Raw genomic sequence first — 20,868 nt, 5'->3', positions numbered from 1 at the left:
TCAGCATGTGGAATGCTAATCAAGTAACAGATTAATGTATCACTTCATACAAACAAACACACACATTGTATTCAGAGATACAATCTATAGAAAAGTAACATTTTATTGATGGAAAACATGTTTAGTGTAGGAAAAATGTGGGATCTTGTTTTTTTTTTTGCCTATTCATGTTTGTCGGATATGGAAATAGTGCCACACAATCGAGTTGAGTATTACAAACTGTTGAATGGTCATCGAATTTAAATTATTAGAATCCGTGGTTTCCCCCTCGCCACTGAGATACGCTTTTTGCTTCCCGAACCATGAATAAATGGAAATTCGCTTTTTTTAAATATTATATTAGATATAGATACAATGTTGGTGATTGATGCATCAAATACAATTTTGTTTATGATATTGAAACTGGTTTTTGAGAGAATATATTCCGTATTATTGGATGGAAAACGAAATATGCTCGTTCACTTTTATGTTCGTTTCGCGTTTGATCTTGTAATCATGTTTGCATTCGGGAAAAGTTTGATTTTTAACAGCTGCTTTGAATTTTCAATGTGCTGTTGAATTTCGATAAAATTCAAATTAATTTATGATGAAGATAGAAAACTATGTGCAAGTATTTTGATACTCGACTGTAAAAAAAGAAGTTGCAATTTTTTCCGACCGAATAGTGGTTTTGGACTGGGTGTGTGTGTGTTTTTTTTTTGTTCTTTTCGCTTTTATATATTATATTGGGAATTGGGAATTCTTTGAGATTCATTCATGCTTTCACAAGGCATTCCATTTCATTTTTTATGAGTTAATACTTTATTCTCAGATCTCTTCAAAGAGCATACAAATGTATACACTTGTATGTATATATCTGTGATTCGATGTTTTCTTTTCTTTTTTTTAAGAATTTGGTTGCTAAGATCACTCGAAAGATACTTTTCTTATTAGCGTCAGTCAATATACGTTTTTTTGTCATGTTTTGCCCTTTTCCTCTTGATTCTTCGCGTAAGCTCTCAGATCGTATGTATTCTGTGAGTAACGCACAAACTTAAGCAAATTTTTGGAAAAGAAGCTTTTCATGACTTTTATTGTGAGTGTACTCGAACTCAATCCAGTCGCACAAAAGAGTTAGTTTTAAGCAATTGGAACAAATGAGAGATTCCAGGCTGCAGCATAAATTTTTGAATGAAAACAATGTACATTTCTATTCTAAATGTCGAAAATACACAGGCAGAGATGAAGAGATAAAGAGAAAGAGAGAGAGAGAGAGAGATGGTGATAGAGAAAAGCGGCAGGATAAAGAAAAGCAGAAGATGTGCTTTCTGGCAGTCTTTTATCTGTCAAATAAAGTTGAGTGACACTCTAAGTTGTATGAAAACTCATCAAAATTAGCTAAAGTCACATTGCATCAGCACCATTTCATTGGCAATAGTAATATATGGTAGTTTATGACGTTGGATATTGTTGCGATAGTCTTTTTGATGTATGCGACACGATTCTTTGAGGCATGTCATTTTTAAGCACAAGAGAGAGAAATATCACATGCAAAAAACGATACGATATGACAAAATTTCCCATTAACACCTAAGAATTATGAACATAAATTTTATTATCATGCTCGTACGCGTTACGATTTTGTCTATATTAGTAAATGTGAATTGTAATTCATATATTGTCTGTTTAACAATGTGTTTAATTCAGTTTCAGTTTCGTATGTGAATGCTAATTTTCTGATTTTCTGTTTGCTTACAAACTATGACGATAACCTTATGTATTGAATCAATATAGACCCAATCATAAAATACACGAGAGTAGCATTGTATATATGAAATATGTAATCACAATTGTCATCTATTCAACGGAGAAATTCGGATGTGGGTTTATCTGTTATAATTTTTGTTCCAATATGATCAATACTACAGATATTTTTACGGCTTCAATATGTTCAATTGTTCAGCCTAACAACAAGAACACCAACCAATTTTGTTACACAAACTCTGTAAAGTATACCATTAAATCATACTCTCGGGGCACTGCACATTTTTCATATCGATTTTTTTTGTGTATTTACTTTAGTCATTGACATAGATGAATTTCAGTTGTACAATTTATAATTTCAATATTCTACAGTATGCACACATTTTGGGGAGAGTTAGAGAGAGATAGAACAAATGTCAGATTGAAAATGAGATATTTGACTAAGTTTTATAAATAAATCAAATTCGAATAATTAAAAGTAAAAGCCATGTTCGTTTATGGCAATTATCACAAATCTAATCAATTTTAGTTCATAAAATACACCATATTTTATGTTCACATACATTTTGTCGAAAAATTGGACCATTCATTTAAGTCAAAATGTCAATGTGTATTTATGTATCTCATGTATCTAAAGTGGTTTCGGTCAAAAAAAATAGTATTCAATTTGATTTGGTTTGCTCTCTGAACTCTCATTGGTTTCAATTTTGTTTGGAAACTGTGCTCTTTGAACGAAATTCTTGTGCGAAAATCTTCTGTAAATGAAACGAAATCAAAACTTTATTAATTTTCTGTGGTTTTCCTCAAGTCTGATTATTCTTGTCAATGGTTTGATAAGTTTAGCACATGATTTTTGAAATATAGAATCAACATATTTCCACAACATTTGCAACATACAATGAACGCTTTTCACAACTATTCAACATTGGTGAATTTTTTCAACATATTCCGCATAGTGGCTGGAATGCCAAAATGTGCTGTATTCAGTCAACTTTTCCATTATTGTTTTCCGTTGCGATTTAATCGGAACATACAGTGGCTGCAGCATTCGAAGTTTTATATATTCACCAACAACAGAGAAATGTGTGTTTTTTTATTGAAAACTACGGAAATCGATTTATTTCCGATGCGCACACACTTTTATTACATTTACATTAGTTTTGACAATGCTCACGGTTTTCAAATAATTTTGTCGAAGCATTCAATCGACAATTTAATGCATTTCAATTAATACCAACATTTTTTAGCATGTATTTTTATTCATAAGCACCAAATATTGGTGATCTACACAGTTGAAATGTTATATACAGCCGCAATTGTCTTAATTTTTTTTTGATATAATACGAATCAATGTTTTTATATGTGACACCAATCGTAATTTCGTTCATTGAAAGAGAACATTTGTAATAAATATCAAAATATTCATTCTTTTGACATTTTGAATTTCAAATCGCTCATAAATATGTATAATCAACAAGGAGAAAAATATGCGTACACATTATGACACGCAATCGAATCAATTTCCGCTGAGCTTTCTTTTTCTTTTAGGAAATTGATTTAAACATATTTTTCTTTTCTGAAACTAGTGTCAACGATTTAAAGGTCATTTATCTTCATACAATATATTTATGTTATTGTTCCCATCAATATCACATTGAATACAAATCACAGTGCATGGATTTTTTTTTTCGATAATAGTTTTCGCTGGAAATCAATATTTCATATAACACCGTTTGTCGTACGATATATTGAAATAAATGAATTGATATTATTTTTTCGGTGAAAAACATGGCCAAAGGTTCGTACGGAGAATCGGCACAGCAAAAAATATATTTTAAAAAAGTTCGTTTTTTTCTTGACGTCTCCTTTATAATTATCATAAAAAAAAGTGTGAATACTCTGTCACAAAACATTCAAAACAAGTGGCCGCAATACGTGTAAATTTAACTAATTCCGGTAACATTGTATTATTATAGATGCATTTTTCATTAACCATGTCATATATATCAATCATATCACGTATACATTCTATGTCAAGATACACAGATGCTCTAATTGCGAAAAATGGCAGTCAATGCTGTTGACTGAATGCCACATAGATTTTATCATTGCAGCAAACTATGCGCATGGTGAATAGTTCGTTCATTTGAAGAAGTCTCTCTCATTTCAACGATGTGCTTGGTCAACATCAAAGCAAACGTACTCGACCTTTTTTTTAACGATTTTTTCTTTCTTCATGCATTCTAACCCAAGGAACAATTTTTTTTTAAAGCTAAATCATCGCTATCAGGCATATGGCCAAATTGGGAGAAGCATATGTGTGTACATTTCAGTCGTAGTCTGGTACAGTAATGGAGCGTTGTTGACATTTTACCGAGGTTTTTCTGGCTAACAATGACCTATCGAATGATAAAAAACATTGAGTATTTTTTTCTTGAATGACAAGCCTGCATTTGGTCCCGCTAAAAGAGTTGCAACGATAATATCCCTCATTTCTCACATCTGACGCCACATTCGTTCACTTGATCACCGTTTTTGAAGTTGTTCACATACGTTACGCTAAGTGTTTGTAAACGATGATGGCATTTCACGAGACTATCGATTGCGATTGCTTTGCCCTTGGAACTATCAATTCAATTAAATTCGCATAAAAATTTATTTTCTGTCGGTGGAAAATTTGGGACATGCAAATAACACTATGCTGTCACAATCAACGCGTACTCCTCACTCAAAAACATAACATATATCGATTCGTTTGAAAGCACCGACGAGAGATAAAATAAACATATGTATCATCGTGTCGATGGTATGATTGAAAAAAAAAAATGATGCAGAAATTCTGATTTATTACGTCGTTAGTGTGTGAATGTCCTGTTATTTTCAAATAAAAACAGAAACAAACACAAAATTCACAGATGCTGTCAATAAAACAAGTGTATACATTGTAAAACAAGCGTAAAACGAGGAATTTAATATATATAGCAAAAATGATTCAGAACAGAGAAATTTTTTATTGTTTTCTGAGCAAATTAAATGTTTTTATTTGGCCCAAAAACAAATAACGATTATTACTCATTTTCGATATTAAATTTGCAAAGCACATGTTTTTTAAACATTGAAAGTAGAAATCATTAGCGTTCAATATGGAGAATTTCATGCAAAAAATTGTTCGAAATTTCGAGTGCACTTATCATTCACTGACTCGTAAAAATCAGATTTTTTTCAGGGGAGCAATGCAGTAAAGAGCCGGGAGAGCACCGATGGACAAAACTCCTCCTCAGCGAGGTGCAAAATGTTAAAAGTTAAAATCATAATATTATCAATTTTAATTAGTTGTGAAACTTTTAATATTTACCTCCTGTTGAGGAGTTTGGTCGACAGTGGACCTCCGACTCTTCAGAGCGCTCCTCACATACATTGCTCTGAGAAACCGACTTTGATCAAAGGATTGAAATTCAACACCGAAACACTCATTGGCCCAGTTGATCGAACCCATTTCAAGCGGTCATATTTTTGAACAATACCAGCCATTTTTTAAGTCAACCGTAAAAATATTAATATATTTTGCCTTGAATTCATTTGAATTGTTAAAAAGAAATTGCAATAATGAATATCGATGTGTTTGAAAGCAATAAAATGTATCTAGATTCATAAAAATGAGCATCAATTAAAAAATATTAACTCCATTTAATCAAGTTCACTGATCGAATGCAACCTTTTTTATCATTTTTAATCATCCATTCCATACTTAACTTGTCATTTAGCTTGAATGGAATTTGCTACATTTGGCTTTTACCGAGACTGAATCGAATCATTTTTCGAATCGATTAAAATCAAGCCGTGCAATATGTACACCATCAACGTAAAACAAGTTATTTAAAAGATTTCTGATGTGATAATATAGCATGAACGACAAATTGGCTCTTTTTTTCTCTCTCTCTCTCTACACTAGTGAAGTAATTGTATCGTTACTGTGACAAATAGTTTAATTCACATGGAATATGACTGGTTGTGGCTTGAAATTGTCGGGTTACTGAGTGATGAATTAATTATTATGTATCGCAATAAATAACACACATATTTAATGTGATTCATATAGATATAAAGCTATGAGCTTAATTGCGGCATACACCACATTTGTTGTATCACATGAATTCGATTTATGAACATTTTGGATTTTGTGTCCTTCGACGTTAATCAAATACACTACATCATATTTATAGAAACACCAACACGTTGGCTTAATGAATTTTAAAAGTATTTAAGTTGATTTCATTTATGTGTGTGTGTGTGTGTGTTTTTTTTTCTCGTTTCATAATTATACGATTAAATAATAAGTACGCGCTTATTTGATAGATTTATTTTCATTTCATTAACACTTCTTCTTCTGATCGAAACAATGTTAATGAGATAATTTTTTTTTATCGTTGTCTTCTTCATCTCTGCTTCTCAAATTGTTATCAAATTGAAAGCATGCTCCAATACTCGGATTCAATATTATTGGTACCGCAACCGAATGCCAACAACAATACATTTCGTTTGATTGTGTTTATTGATTGTTTGTTTATTTTGAAATTGCTTGCAGGAAATGTTTCTTTCCATTTGATTTATTTATTTATTATTTGTTCGATGTTCGTTCTATGTCAATGCGATGTTAATTATTTTTCTTCGTTTTCGATAAAAATCTGACTATACCGGGGTATCAATACGGGTTTCATTTCAAATGTGAAATAAACATTCTTTCAACATCTATGCGAACATGCTACATAGCTAGGGGTTATACTCAGATCGAAAATTTCGATTTGCATCTTTTTAAATTGTTCCGTTGAGAACTTAAGCCAATTTCAATTTATTTCAATCATTTCGAATAACGAAAAATCGATTTGACAAATCTTTTAAAATTGAATCGAAATAACAGCGAATGTTTTTCAATTTTTCCAAATATTTGAATAGGGAAAAACCAAACCCGTGTATACCCCATAAGCATATGAAAATTGTGTGCATATACGGAAAGAACATTTGGGGAATTGTTTGGTTCTTAAAGATGTTGCAGCAAATATCTTTGTTGATTCTCGCTTTTTTGATTTAATTGAAGCGTACCATTTGTGTGCTACATCTAAATGTGCCTTACGAATTCTATTCATTATTCGTGGTGCTCTGCAATTCTTGTTGACATGGTATTTAATTTTGTTGTCGAAAATAAGATACATGTTGGAGTGCAAAAGCATTTCATTTGCAGATATATCAATGAGAGTTCAAAAATGAACTATTTTCCATTTCAGAATATACATTTGAAATGCCATTCATTCGTAATAGTCATTAATTCGGTACAAATTAATGTGATCGGATGTGGAAGTATTTCTAATGAGCATATCATCGATCAAATTTTCCTACGCCAATCAGCGCACGTTTTATGTGTCAAGTCGATGAAGAAGAAGAAAAAAAATGGTGTTTGCCTCAAATGTCGGAAATAACGAATCGATACGAAGCTGTTCATGCTGCCAAAATAGAAAATAAACGGCACAACACCGGAAACAATTGATTCAATCGATTTGAGTTTCATTTCCTTAATTTGGCAAAAGTCCAAAAATAAAAATCGACTTGATTGAATGTGTCATGTACGTTTGACCGAATCACGATCGGACATTATCTATTTGAAAAGGTACCTCTGAACGCCTACCACTTGGTGCGCAAGTTATTTCATATTCTTTATTTATGAGCGCCATGACAACGCAAACATCTTCAATTTTGCATTCTAAAGTTTATATTGTGATTATGATAACAAAAAAAAACACAATAAATTTGAAATTTCATTAAGATAATGTTGTGCTAATGAGAACATATATTAATGGATGCCGTTGAAATGTTTGTATACCCACATTTCCTTGGGCCATATTTAATTGGAAGATAATTTTGAATGAAGAAAATCTAATTAGCTAAATATTGGACACGTTGAATACAGATTTAAGTTAGTCAACTTTGTTTGTGTCAACATGTTTATTATTCATGAATTATTCGGCCAACTTTTGACCATTATTTATGATAGAAAGAGCGATATAAATTAGATGGATTAAATATGAGACGTTTTTTGTGAAAAGTGTTCCGTTTTGTTTTTGATGCAATTTGAATGTGAGTTCGAAACTTAAAATCTGTGCTAAAATGAACTCTATTCGGTTTAATCCGTTGAAAAAAACAGAACAACTTCACATTGTTGAATTGTTCATAATCAGTTTTTTTTAATTACTAAGTCATATATTGGTAATAAATAAATAAATAAATATAAAGGCATATAAAAAAAGTTTTCTAAAAATAAAAGTTTGTTGAACTTTTTTTCAGAATACACAAATATTAGAAAAATATTAATATTATATATGGTAAATTATCGCTTGAAATGTTGTGATGTTGTGATGTTTTTTATTTGATAAATTAACTTAATGACAGTGCGTGATTAACTTCCACGGTATCTGAATTTATCTTGGGCTATCTAACTAACTGCTGTTCATACCATGGCACGCTGTTGCTTGAATGTTTTCACTCATAACGCAGATTATGACAATAGCTGGTAAATAGCAACTGGTCAGTTGGCACGAGCACGGCTTTTCACATTACCATCGAAAACTTTTATCAAAGGAAAATTACCACAAGTTGGAAAAGTATACCTTAGTTTTGGTTGAACCGATTATGTTAATGATCAACCATTATTTATTTGATGTGAAATGGACAACACTTTCGTGCTTCATTTATCTACATTCACATTCTGCATACAAGTTTAATGGAAATGTAATTTTATGTAGTTGAATGTCCAAAAAATCGATTGTATTTGTCTAAGCAAACTTCGGAGGTCAAGCGAAGTAATTTCACTTTTTTTTTTCTCAATCGGAAACCGCAGTGAAACAAAGGCCATAATAACCTCCATACAATGTCAAAAATACTTTGATTTTCTTTTTTTCAATGTTCTGTATGATGCAACTTCTTTTGCTACAGCAGACTTTCTTCGATTTGAAATTGTCGGGGATCAAAAGTTTCTTTTCCAAGGAAGTCCCGATGTTTTGAAGATTATCTCGATAATTCGAAGAATTCAGGATATCGAGCATTTTTTAATTGAAAGCGCCTTCGAATAAATAAAAACCTACTGTGTACGCAACTAATTCATTTTAATGATAAAATGGCTTCAGATGTGCGGATTTGGTATAAAACCGATTTTCGATGGTGCTTCTGTTGAGCTCAGATAACAATAACTTGGATTCTTTTTTGTAGAAGTACTTGAAATGCGGAAAGTGCTTAAGGGATGTCAAGTCTTGTGGAAATTCAATGTCAATACAAACCAAAAGCCGGAAACAATTTGTTCATTCGAAGTGTGTCATTTGCCCGAATAACCAAAACATGGTTAGATAAACTTGGTTGCACAACTTTTCTCCTGCCGCTCCTCGAAATGATCATGTTTTATATTGGACACTTGTCTATCTATCACATTTGAAATTTGAAGCAGAAAATGTTTGTTTTTTACTTGTATAACTGTTACTGTATTGCATCGAGATTTTAATGGCACGTTCAATGCAAGGAACGCAAGTTTTGTTGTTCAATCAATTCGCTTATCTTTTTAAAATTAAACGAAAATGAGATTTTTTTAATGTGTATGAATCCTCAGAGTGAAGATAAAAAAAAAATAATTAAAAATCGATTGAATATGAGAAATGCAAACATAATTTTCAGTCGTTGGTTCATTTGTTTACATAGGAAAAAGATTGTCATTGTCGGTTGTCATCAAATGGTTTCAATTTTTTAGATCCGAAATATCGAAAATGTTGCTTTAATGTTAACGTTCAATGAAAAACACATTGGAAGATGTCCTAATTAATGAATTCTATTTGTGAGACAGATTTTCAAAATGAAATTAGGAGTGAAATTCAGACGTAGATTTGGGTCTTAAGCCTATTAGGTGTCCAAACTTTGTTGGAATAGTAGTATTCAAAGAGCTGACATCTGACTAGAGAATATCCGAAAATATATCGTCAACTTAATATTGACTGGTAACATTTTCATTGGAAGCAATGAATGGATTAAGTTGAGTACGAATTGATTATTTGTCACAGTGGTATTATCATCAATCTGTGTGTGTTTTTTTCCCTTATATTTTTCGCATCGCCGTTATAAATTGATTTTGGAAATATATTTTTTCTTGTTGTGATTGATTGAAGTTACAAAAAGCTGTCAAGATAAAAAATAAATATATATCACACATCCGTTGAGCTTAATGCCTTAGTCGATATGTAGAACTCAACATGGATGACAAGTAAAAATATCTGAATAATAATTCTAATGAGTATTCGTTTTACCAAATTTGGTAAATACTAATCTCTCTCTCTCTCTCTCTCTCTCTCTCTCTCTCTCTCTCTTACAAGAAAACATGCTCTCTATTCTGCAAAAAAAATTGAATATTTCCGTAGAAATAATGAAATACATAGAACAAAAAAAATCAAAGAACGAACATGCATGGTTTAATTTCGAATTTACTGAATACGAATCCAGTTTATTCAAACACAATGAGAGTCTGATTGGTTTTCCATCCATAAATGCATGCACGTGTGTTTATCAATGGTCAAATAATGACATACATTTTATGGAAATTGCAAATAAAATGGCTTTGAATTCAATGAAAAAGAAAACTTGAAAAGGAACGGCAAAATTTATTGTTCGAAAATGTGTGTATGAAATTATTGAGTATAGATGGTTGAATATTTTTTGCATTATTTGTTTAAATGGTTAAAAAAGGCACACACACAGAGAGAGACCTCGTGTATGTAAACATGACATTGATATTATAGAAAATGCTGAGTAATGACCATGAGAAGAATAATACAATGCTGTGTAATTCATGTGGTATAGACGCATTCTCTGGGGCGCCAAGACGTATCCACTCGAAGATGTAAGCGATACTGTTGATTGAGCATTTTTTGCATTCCTTGCTATTTGCTTTGTTTCCGATGGAGAAAAACGAAATTTGATTGGGTATTTTGATATACGTAGGTGATATCCACCATTTTTCACGTGTGCTTTGATCCAATTCAATGGAGATATATAACGAAATACATGAGCACTTTCAATGTAATACTTGCTATGATTTTTAGTGCGTTCTCTCTTTTATTTATCTCTCGACCGGTGAAGTCTAGCGTAAAAATTGGCAGCCAATGTAATCAAAGCGTTTCTTCCCACCCTTTCTTGGCTGCTACAAGAGGTATGCATTTTTCATGCTACAATTTTTGTAACACACACACACACACACAAAAACATTATTATTGTCAAGATAAATCATTTTACGTATCATTGATGCTCATTCTTATCAGGAGTCCCCTATTCAATGTAAAACCATTTATATCTGTGTTCTATGTTGAGATAGCATAAGTTTATTGTTGTCCTTTGTTGGCCCATGAATTTTATACGACCGAAAATTCACACATGCGGTCTGCATTGAAGAAGATAAAGAAAAAATCTCAATCAACATTGAAAACGGCGGTAAACTACAGTTACGGTCAGACTCACTTGAATTTTTTTCGTCTGTCCTCTTTGAATCACATCGTTTCTTCTTGGAAATGAAATTCAAAACTTTTCTGCGAACTCTCACTCACTTTTTCACCGTCTCAAGTCATGACCGAGCTTTATGAAAAATTCAACGGAACAACGGATCAAATTTAAGTTCATTGGGGCGAGACACATTACCGGTGTGTTGTTCTCGCTTGCACACAACAATTCATTTCCAGATCATGAAAATTACACACCGCCCAAACGATGAAAATGATGGAGCAAAATCTCATCAATGAATGGTCGAACATTTTTCATTTAATGTTCCTTGAGTATAAACGAGAACAAAAAATATGTTGAAATTTCTTCATTTGTTTTTTTTTTCGTCTTAAATCGCATTCATTCGAGTGAAATGAAAACTTTGGCTCCACTTGAAACGAAACTAGACACGAAGTCAATGACGATGACTACAACGATGATGACAGCATAACAAATGAGTGACAAAATTACTGGTTACTGACCAAGCACAATACATTTTGTATAATATATGGATATTATACAAGCGCCACGCATAATATGTAAGTCAAAGTTTCTACAAACTCGCACGCAGCACAATAATTTTCATGTTATAGACGTACACCCATCGCTGTTCCGTCTCCCTTAAAATTGTGTTGCTTTCTATGATTTCTAAATCACTCTTGGTTATTGTGATGAACTCGCATTGTACTTGAATTCTTCATTTCATTTTTCAAGATGTTATGAAATGGTCAACTGTTGCCATTAAAACATTGCAATTTTCTCCCCTTCAATAAAAACGGATTTTCCTCGCTCATTTTATACCCATGGTCTCGGCACATAAAATGAATTTATATGTTTTCTCGCAAATGAATAGATTTTCAATTCGAAGCAGTCACTCATTTTCAAGTCACGTGTATAAAACTTTGTGACAACATCTTCAACATATATTCATTGCAATGAGGTTAAGGTAAATATTGCATTTTGCTGATTGATTTTGTGTGCCTTTATAGACTGTTAAATTGTATCAACTTTTCAATGCGAATCAGCACCCACCGCCACATCGACACAATACACTGATTTGAGTATTGGTTTTGCTGCTTTTTTTACGATTTTAAAAGAAATAACATTTCGTTCATTTCGTTCGATAAATTTTGATTAGCAATCAAGTGGCTGGAAGCACTGATTAGCAATCACTTAAATTGTTGAGAGAACGAGAGAATGATAAAATCGAAGTTTGATATCGTAAATAGACTTTCGGCGAAAATTGCGAATAAACACGACGAAAATTGGTTGGGAAACCATATCAAAATCAATAACATGACAAATATTGGAGTTAAAAATAGTAGAAATTGTAGCGCTTAAAGGAATAAGGCAGAACGACAAAGTAGTAAGCGTGTACGACACCGAAGAATCATATGATTGGAGTGCTTTCATGGCATTCATTATGGAAATGCAAACAAAAAACGTTTCTTGTATCAGTTACGACTATTAGCCGTTGTTCATAGCTTCTATGTCTAGTCAATATGGTGATATAACGTTGATTTGTTTTATATATGTATATTTTAAATGGATGGGGGGGCTGTTAAATCAACATCAGACAAAATCGCATACAATTCATTTTATACGCAAACGACCTATACCAGAAAATGCCATATATTTCTCACCCTTCAGTCATTTTGCCATCTCTTTTCCCCCATTTCGTACTCATTTTCAATTATGAATACATTTGACATTTGGATACTTTTAAGCACACGCAAAACACACATTTGTTCTTTTGCAGCAACATCAGCTGAACGCCGTCGATTCAAATGGAAGTGCGTATCTGGTACATTTTTGGTGTTCATTATTTTATATGTGTGTTTACATTTTCTATATAAAATACGGGTCAGACGATGCTTGCTGACCACATTTTAAGTTGGTTAATTACCAAATAGTGGTGTGTATGTTGCTTACACGAGTGGTGGGACACATACACACAAAAGAACTGGTAGCAACATTCATCACATACACTTTACCTTTTGCATATATGATGTTTATCATGAAGAATAGCAACGGTCTCTTTTTTTGCTTTATTTCATCATCATCAACGCATACCCGTGCATAGGGTAAACCACGGTACATGGCACGATATCCGGTGTTTTTTCATTGGTAAATCGTGATGCGGGACATATTTGCATCATTTTTGAAAATTAAATGCCCGAAAATACAGTTTTTTGCACTACATGAAATGTAGACTGGTGGGTTGGTTCTGTTTTATTTTTTTTCTTTTTATAGCAATTTTAAAGAATTGACACTAGGGTAAATTTCAAATTCGTTCTCGAGAGTGGCTAATCTTATAAACAGTTGAGATAAATGTAGTTTGTGGCTTCAACGGTACACAATTTACATATACATACATTCCTATATCGTTTACCTTTAAAATGTGCATTTAGAAAAAATTCAATTTTCGAGCCAAAAAATAATTTTTCCATTTTTTGGGTCAGTCAATCAAACGCATATTTTTTTCCTATACGATATAAAAATCAAATAAAAAAGTATATAAAAAAACATAGTGCAGCTTGCAAAGCATGTATGCGAACGAAGCGAGTGAGCACCTTTTTTTCAAACTGAAAAATGTGACGTGATGTTCTCTCTGATTATATGTTTTCATAGCCACTTGTGTAAAAATCCTATATGCATATACAGAAAATTGTGTATACCTTAAATTGACGTTATCGTAACCATTCTATTGTTAGAAAGTAAAACAATGTGTTACCATGTAAAATGGTATAAGCCGAACGAAAGCGTAAATCGATTTTGTGCTAAAATCACAAGCTTAAACTTAAGTTCAACCGACAAAAAAAAAATCGACAGCAACAACAAAGGAAAAAAACGAGATTAATCAAAAGCCTTCGTTTCACACACACACATGTAAAAAGAAATATTTTTTTTTTACACTTTTCCGAAACTCGTTTTATCAAAACCGAGTGTTGTTCGCTTTTTTGGCGCTTTTTGTGAAAGCCAAAACTTTCAAGCGATGAAGCAATCAAAATTCATTGGGAATTGCGTAGGTCATATTAGTACATTCTGAAACAAATAATCCATAAAATTCCAACATAATCTCTTTGTAATAATTTTTCATTGTGAAACCATTCATTTTTTATTCACACAAAAAATGACGAAAAAACTACAAAGAAAAATATATATATATATGTAAAACTAGCACATCATGTTAAGTAGCATCCCACATGATAAAAAGGGTAAACACATTTTATGTTTCGCTCAGCTTTTAACATCTATATTTTCAACACTTAGTTAGCCACAGGTGGGCTAACTACGGTCTTCCGACATTACAAAGTAATTCAATTTAAAAAAAAACGGCGTCATATTCACTGAGACAAGCATCATCGCATGCAACACAACCAAAATGGAATGTGTTAACAAAAATGGTGTTGGCAGGCTAGCACTCTTCGTTAGTATGTATGGGTCATGTATTTTTTTCTCACACAAGGATATGTGTGCAATCGTACACATGTTTAAATGGATACGTATGGATTTTTCAGCCCATGTAATTGGATATATGGCTGAAAATTAATGCAAATTTCGGTATCGTGCGTTCACGTTCGCTTGCGATATTTACACCACGTATGATACGATGTGTAATCGCATCGGGCATTAAGCTGCTTGTTATTTAATGTTGAAAGAGAGAATAACGACGCATACATTTTATCGAGACAGTCATTGTGTTCGCAACATTAATTTAAAAAAGGACGCATATTCAAAACAAAAAATTTCTCGATTTTGGTTCTTTTTTGGACGTACAATAAACTTCTTTCCTTTTTTCCATCAAATTCAAAATAAATAGATGTCAAATTGATAACTTCCATTTTTGTCTAAATCGCTTCGTAATTTTATCTAGACTTTTATGCATATATAAAATTAGCATGCTAATATAAAATGGAATGAATCAAATCTATTACCTTACAATAGATTTTATAAAACCACAATTCAATATTCAATGCAATTAATTCGTATCTAATCGTGTGAATATACCAAAACCTCAAACCTCTCATGTTTGTGGCGTAGTTCATTTTTGATTCATTTTAATATTTCTTGATGTATATCAAGCTTTAACATTGTTTTCGGTTTTTTTGTTTGTAGCATTATTCAAGCAATGTATCAGCTATCAACTTGAAACCATTTTTTCGGATTCCTGAGTCCAATCCACAAATATGACATTTTTCATTTTGGAAAATTTGTCCAAGAAAATTGTTTTCGTTGCAAATGAGGTTTTTCATAAGAACTTGTATGGTAGTCTGAAAACAGCTTGATTTTTACGTTATAATTCGAGTTAAAATTTTACGATATTGATTAAAATTGATCAGTGTGTATCTTTTTAGATGCCCTTTCGAAAGAAAAAAAACATTTGAAAACTCGATCGACCTTGTCACCAGTGGCTCTCCAGTACAGCAAACTACCACATTGTCTGTATTTTCATGAATTTTCAAACAAATATTTATACATCGAAATATCAAGCATTACTTCCAAATACATTGGCAGTGTATTAATTATATGAACTGCAAGCAAAAAAAAAACAACAACATGCCAAACCATTGGGTAAATCAATAAATGAGTGCGTATTAAAGAGAAATTAGTTTGAGCCGATTCATTTTCAGTTTGTATGATGCACGAGACAAATCGTTTCGTTCAACATACCGTCAATTATGTCATTTACCCAAGATCTGAAAGCCCAAAATTGAATCGGCACACTTATTTACGCTCGTTTTGCGTTAAACTTGCCGTGCAAAGTGTTTAGCGCTAGCCCTGCTCTCTCTCTCTTTTTCTCCCTCTCTTTATTCGGAGTGCCATTTATTTTCGTCTTAAATGCGTACTGAATGTGCTCTAACAACTTCAAAATACAAACTCAAGTATCTGTCATGTCGTACTGTGAAAAAAGGGACAAAAAAGTTTCATACTTTTTGGTGCATTTTTCCTTTGCCTCTTTCTTTTTCTTTAATATTCGTTGTGTTCAAATGAAAACGGCATTTTTTTTTTACTTGACTGACGTTTAAGAATCCGGTTCCACTCTTCAGCCTCTAATTGTACAATCGATAATTTTTCGCGTGCTTTTTAAACATGCTTTCGCCTTTCTATTTTGCAAACAAAATGTGAGAGAATGGCATGAAATTATCGTGAAATGAGTCCTATTGTAGGAATTTGACCTTTGCAATAACTCAAAACGTGCTTTAAATTCCCAACGAGACCTTACGATGTTACACATCTTTCGCTCTTCGTCAAATAGAATTAAAAAAAAAAATATGTTGATATGAACATAAAGCTAAAGTAAAAGTTATGCCAAAAATTTCACACAAATTCTCATAGTGTGCTGCTGTCGCATACCACTTGCTTCTGCTGTTGCCAATCCAGTGCTCTGCAGTCAATAAAAGCGGAAACGATTCCGTTTCTTCTCCTCATTAACGTCAAAACATGCATACACGCAACTCAATTAAAATTGCAAAAATATACCATTGTTGGACGTTTACGCAAAATATATGTATAAATATGCTTCAGGTTCTTGTGTTTTCAGCAATCAAGTTTTAGCTTTGAACTTTCTTTTCATTTTTCTTTAATCATTATTTTAACAGCATTGTGGGATGTTCTTTTTGTTTTCGGAGCGGTAGCTTTTTTCGATGCTGGATTTCTTTTTGTGTTTTGAAAAACAACAAAAACATGTCAATACACATAGACATCGATCATGAAATATGAAAATGCCTCGGTATAAAAAGAACCAAAACAAAAACAATGAAACACATTAAAAATGACTTATCAAAAATATGAACATTTTTTCTTTTGTTAAGCGATACATAATTTTTTTTTCATTGTGTTTGCAGTGTTTCATTTTTGTATGTGTGTGTGTGTGTATGTTGAACTTTTTTCTTCTTCTCCCATTCAAACGTAAATTGGGCGAAAAATAAAGGGGATAAAAAGTAACACGAGAAAAAAAAAGACGAAAATAATCCTAAAAGCGGAAAAAAAGCGAAAGAGATTTTTCCCTGAAGGAATGGTAAATGTTTTCGACATTACTTTAATTCTATTCTTTTAACCAAAGCATTCACTTTGTTTATAATCCGTATTTCATATTTACATTCGATAATAAAAATATATACATACGTTTTTTTTTATGTCAAAATTATAATAACAACAACTGGTTCGCTTTCATTCAGCGCTATAGAGAAGAAGAAAAAAAAAATTCCACCGAATTTCAATGATTGACAGTGTACTCAAAATCAATCATGTTCATTGTATAAAAGTTAAATGAATAACGAGCAACATCCAAAGAATAAGAGAGAACGTGGAAAAAGTGTATACACAAGAGTATTTATATGCATATATAAGCGATTCCTTTACTTTCCATTAACCGAGTAACAAAAGGATCTTAGCTCTCACAATAAATTTAATTTAAAGTAAATAAGGTTGTATCTCTTAAACTAATGTTGATGTTTTCCGTTTGTTACTTTTTCTATGTCTTTCTCACTCTGTGTCTCGCTTCATCTTTGTGGAAATGGTGTGTGCCTAAAGGGGATTCGGAAAGCAAGGATTCCAGTGTCAAAGTAAGTAGAATGGATGTATATAAAAAATGAACTTTGTACACTATCCATTGGATATTATAGTTAAATAGTAATGCTGTCGTGTAAAATAGATTATTCTCATTTTTTTGTCATCGATTTTATTCTTGACAGTTTGTTCGTTTGTTGTACATAAACGGTGCCACGAGTATGTAACATTTAAGTGTCCGGGTGCTGACAAAGGTGCCGATTCCGATGTAAGTATCATCTTAGCGATTTTATTCCATTTTGTTATTTCATCTGTTTCTCGCAAAATCCACATCCACAATGAAATAAAACAAAACAATACATTTTATATACATAAATAATGCATCTATGACCTTTAGATGAATCCGTTGTACCGAAGTACCGATTCCGTTTGTAGATACGAACATTATTTTTTTTTTTCGATGAACAAACACCATTTTATTTGAATATCAATAGTCGCATCACGAATTCTGTATTAAAATTGTCTAATTTTCATTTATGCTACCATTTGAATTGAAATTTACAACAATTACACGTGATAAGATTAGGCGCGCCAATTGGAAAAAATTAACTTGTTAAAACAAATTTTGCACGACAAAGTGCTCACTTCATATTATGGGGTTTCGACAAACAATTTACCATGGTAAATAAAAACAAACATCTGCTGCCATCAACACCAACATTGTGCCGTTGACACTCGAGTTTTCAATGACGACCGAGAAGAAGAAGATTCCGAAAAACAAATTGTGGTTTTACTTTTCGAAATAAATTTGCATATCGTTCGCCTTCTCTCTCTCTCCATCTTGGAAATTGATTTGCATAAACAGCAGAAATGTAGTCACGCAAATTATATTGATTCGATTAAAATTTTCTGAAATAACTTTGGGTGAATGTGACAACGAAAATGTCTGTTAGTTACTGTCAATGAAATTCATTTAACCAGCTAAATTATAAAATAACAAATGCCTGAATCCTGCTGCTCCACCGAATTAATACCAAACTTAATCTAATTCTCATCTCTCAATGAATCTTGAATATTTTCCATCGTACAGTGTTTCTCGAGTAAACACAGGATACTTTACGTGCATAGCGTACAAATCTTACACGCGCCAATAATTTCACAATTTTTTTATTCGTTGAAATTTTATTTCCTTTTCGATATCATAAGCTACGATGCAAAAAGAAATATACAATATTCAATGTACTGTATAATTTTTCAGTAATCAAATTCTTTTTTGGCATTGAAATTTAAAGAAAAACCAAAAAAAAAAGCAAACATATTTTATCTTTATAAGAATGAGAGAGAGAGAGAGAGAGAGAGAGAGAGAGAGAGAGAGAGAGAACTGGGTCAAGACGATTGGGGTTTTTTGTGCTCTATATAATTCGGGAATAAAAATCAAATGAGCGAATCGTAATGAATTTGGACCATTTCTATTTGGATTTTCACATCTTATTGTTTATATAGCATTTGACATTTGGTGACTTCTCTAGCCAAAAAGCATGAAAACCATATTTGTGTTATTTCAACGGAATGCATACTTAAAGAGCTTTGTCCAAAACTGTAATCTACAAGCGTTCAAATCCAACTTTATTACATTTGCACCACATTTACTAAAAACCACAATGGACTTTATTCTTCGTTGTCGTCTTCTTCGCCATTCCTTTGCTTGGGTGACTGTGGAAAATAATTGAGTGTCAGCATGATTTTCCGTTGCGTGTCATTCTACTCTCATTTTCTCTTCCGTTCAAATAATGATGATTGTATTTTAGTTTTGGAGCGTTACGGATATCCGTTATCCGATTTACTTAGGAATCAACAACAGCAATAAGACAAAAACAAGAATTGCTTAACTTTTGTTACATCGTATTTTATTGGGATAGTCATTTCGTTAGTGCATGCGACGACAAAGCGAGAGTCAAGCGCAATAAGGGCACACTATATAAACGCCATCTATTAATAACCGACTAACTACAATGTAAATCAAACGTATCTGTTTCCCCTTTTTATTTACTCCCTTCCCCTCTCGCTATACTTTTACATTGTAGTTAGTCTGTTTTACAAAGATGTCGTTTCTGTGTAAGATGTGTGACATCACAATGTATTTATATGGATAGCGCTCGACTCTCGCGACAAAGCTATTTTTACACGTTGGTTCTTCTACACGTTTCTACACATCTTCTTCTTTTTTTCTCGATCTTCGGTGAAATTAGACTTCACAATACAAAGTAGTAAATGGAGGATGGTTTTGTTGATGTCATCATATTTAAGTTTTGAATTGTTGTATCGACGCCTTGAAATTTCCGCCCCACTTAATCTGATTGAAATGACACCAGCTACGTTCATTTTTTTATTGAGTTTTCATTTGAATTTCTTTTCAAAAAGGGTTGCACTTTTTTTGTTGACTTTACAATTTCATGGAAATTTATTTTGTTCCAATTTTCACGTCTGTTGAATTTATAAAATTTCCTTTTTTTTATCTGAATTTTTGTCGTGTTTTTTTAAGTTCATTTTGTCGTTTATTCTTTTGTTTTTCTTCTTATATAGTTTACTTTTCTTTCTCATAAAATTCTAAGGTTTTTTTGGTATATTTTTCAGTCGCATTTTTCCCTTGACGTTCGTTTAGTCGCATTTTTCCCATTTGTGATGTAGGGACAAAATGTCGTCCTGTAAGACGAAAGGGAAAACCATTCAACCAATTCTGTTGAATGTTCATTAAAAAGAATTTCATTGCAAAGATGCAAAACTTGTTGAAAGTTTTCACAATTTCAAGTGAATTTGATTGCACATTTTAAGACGTTGAGATTCAACGACGAAATTTCAAATTGTTTAAATGAGATTGAATTTATTTGTAAAAGATTCAAAGAAAATGGTCAACTGTAAACAATTCGATGTGATTAATAGTGTCTATCGACCGCAAATATGTTGATATTAGTAAATGAAAGCCAATTCGGTCTGATTTGAGTTGATATTTTATTAGAATATACCGACGTTTCGAATCATTTGTGATTCTTCTTC

General features: G+C 32.2%; 1 protein-coding gene across 7 annotated transcripts in view; it reads left to right on the top strand.

The window, feature by feature from the left end:
* Window positions 1-20,868, top strand: part of LOC116340356 (protein kinase C, brain isozyme) — a 58,275-nt gene that overhangs the window by 16,474 nt on the left and 20,933 nt on the right. For all 7 annotated transcript variants that reach the window (XM_031766868.1, XM_031766876.1, XM_031766884.1 and 4 more), the window contains exons 3-4: window positions 17,839-17,870; window positions 18,000-18,082. The gene's annotated coding sequence lies outside the window, so the exon portion shown is untranslated. The remainder of the gene's footprint in view (window positions 1-17,838; window positions 17,871-17,999; window positions 18,083-20,868) is intronic.

Source organism: Contarinia nasturtii, unplaced genomic scaffold (assembly GCF_009176525.2).
Source record: "Contarinia nasturtii isolate CC-2019 unplaced genomic scaffold, AAFC_CNas_1.1 Cnas_scaffold_129, whole genome shotgun sequence".
Classification (NCBI taxonomy): Eukaryota; Metazoa; Arthropoda; class Insecta; order Diptera; family Cecidomyiidae; genus Contarinia; species Contarinia nasturtii.
Note: the sequence above shows the minus strand (reverse complement) of the source record. Positions and strands in the feature narration are given on the sequence as shown.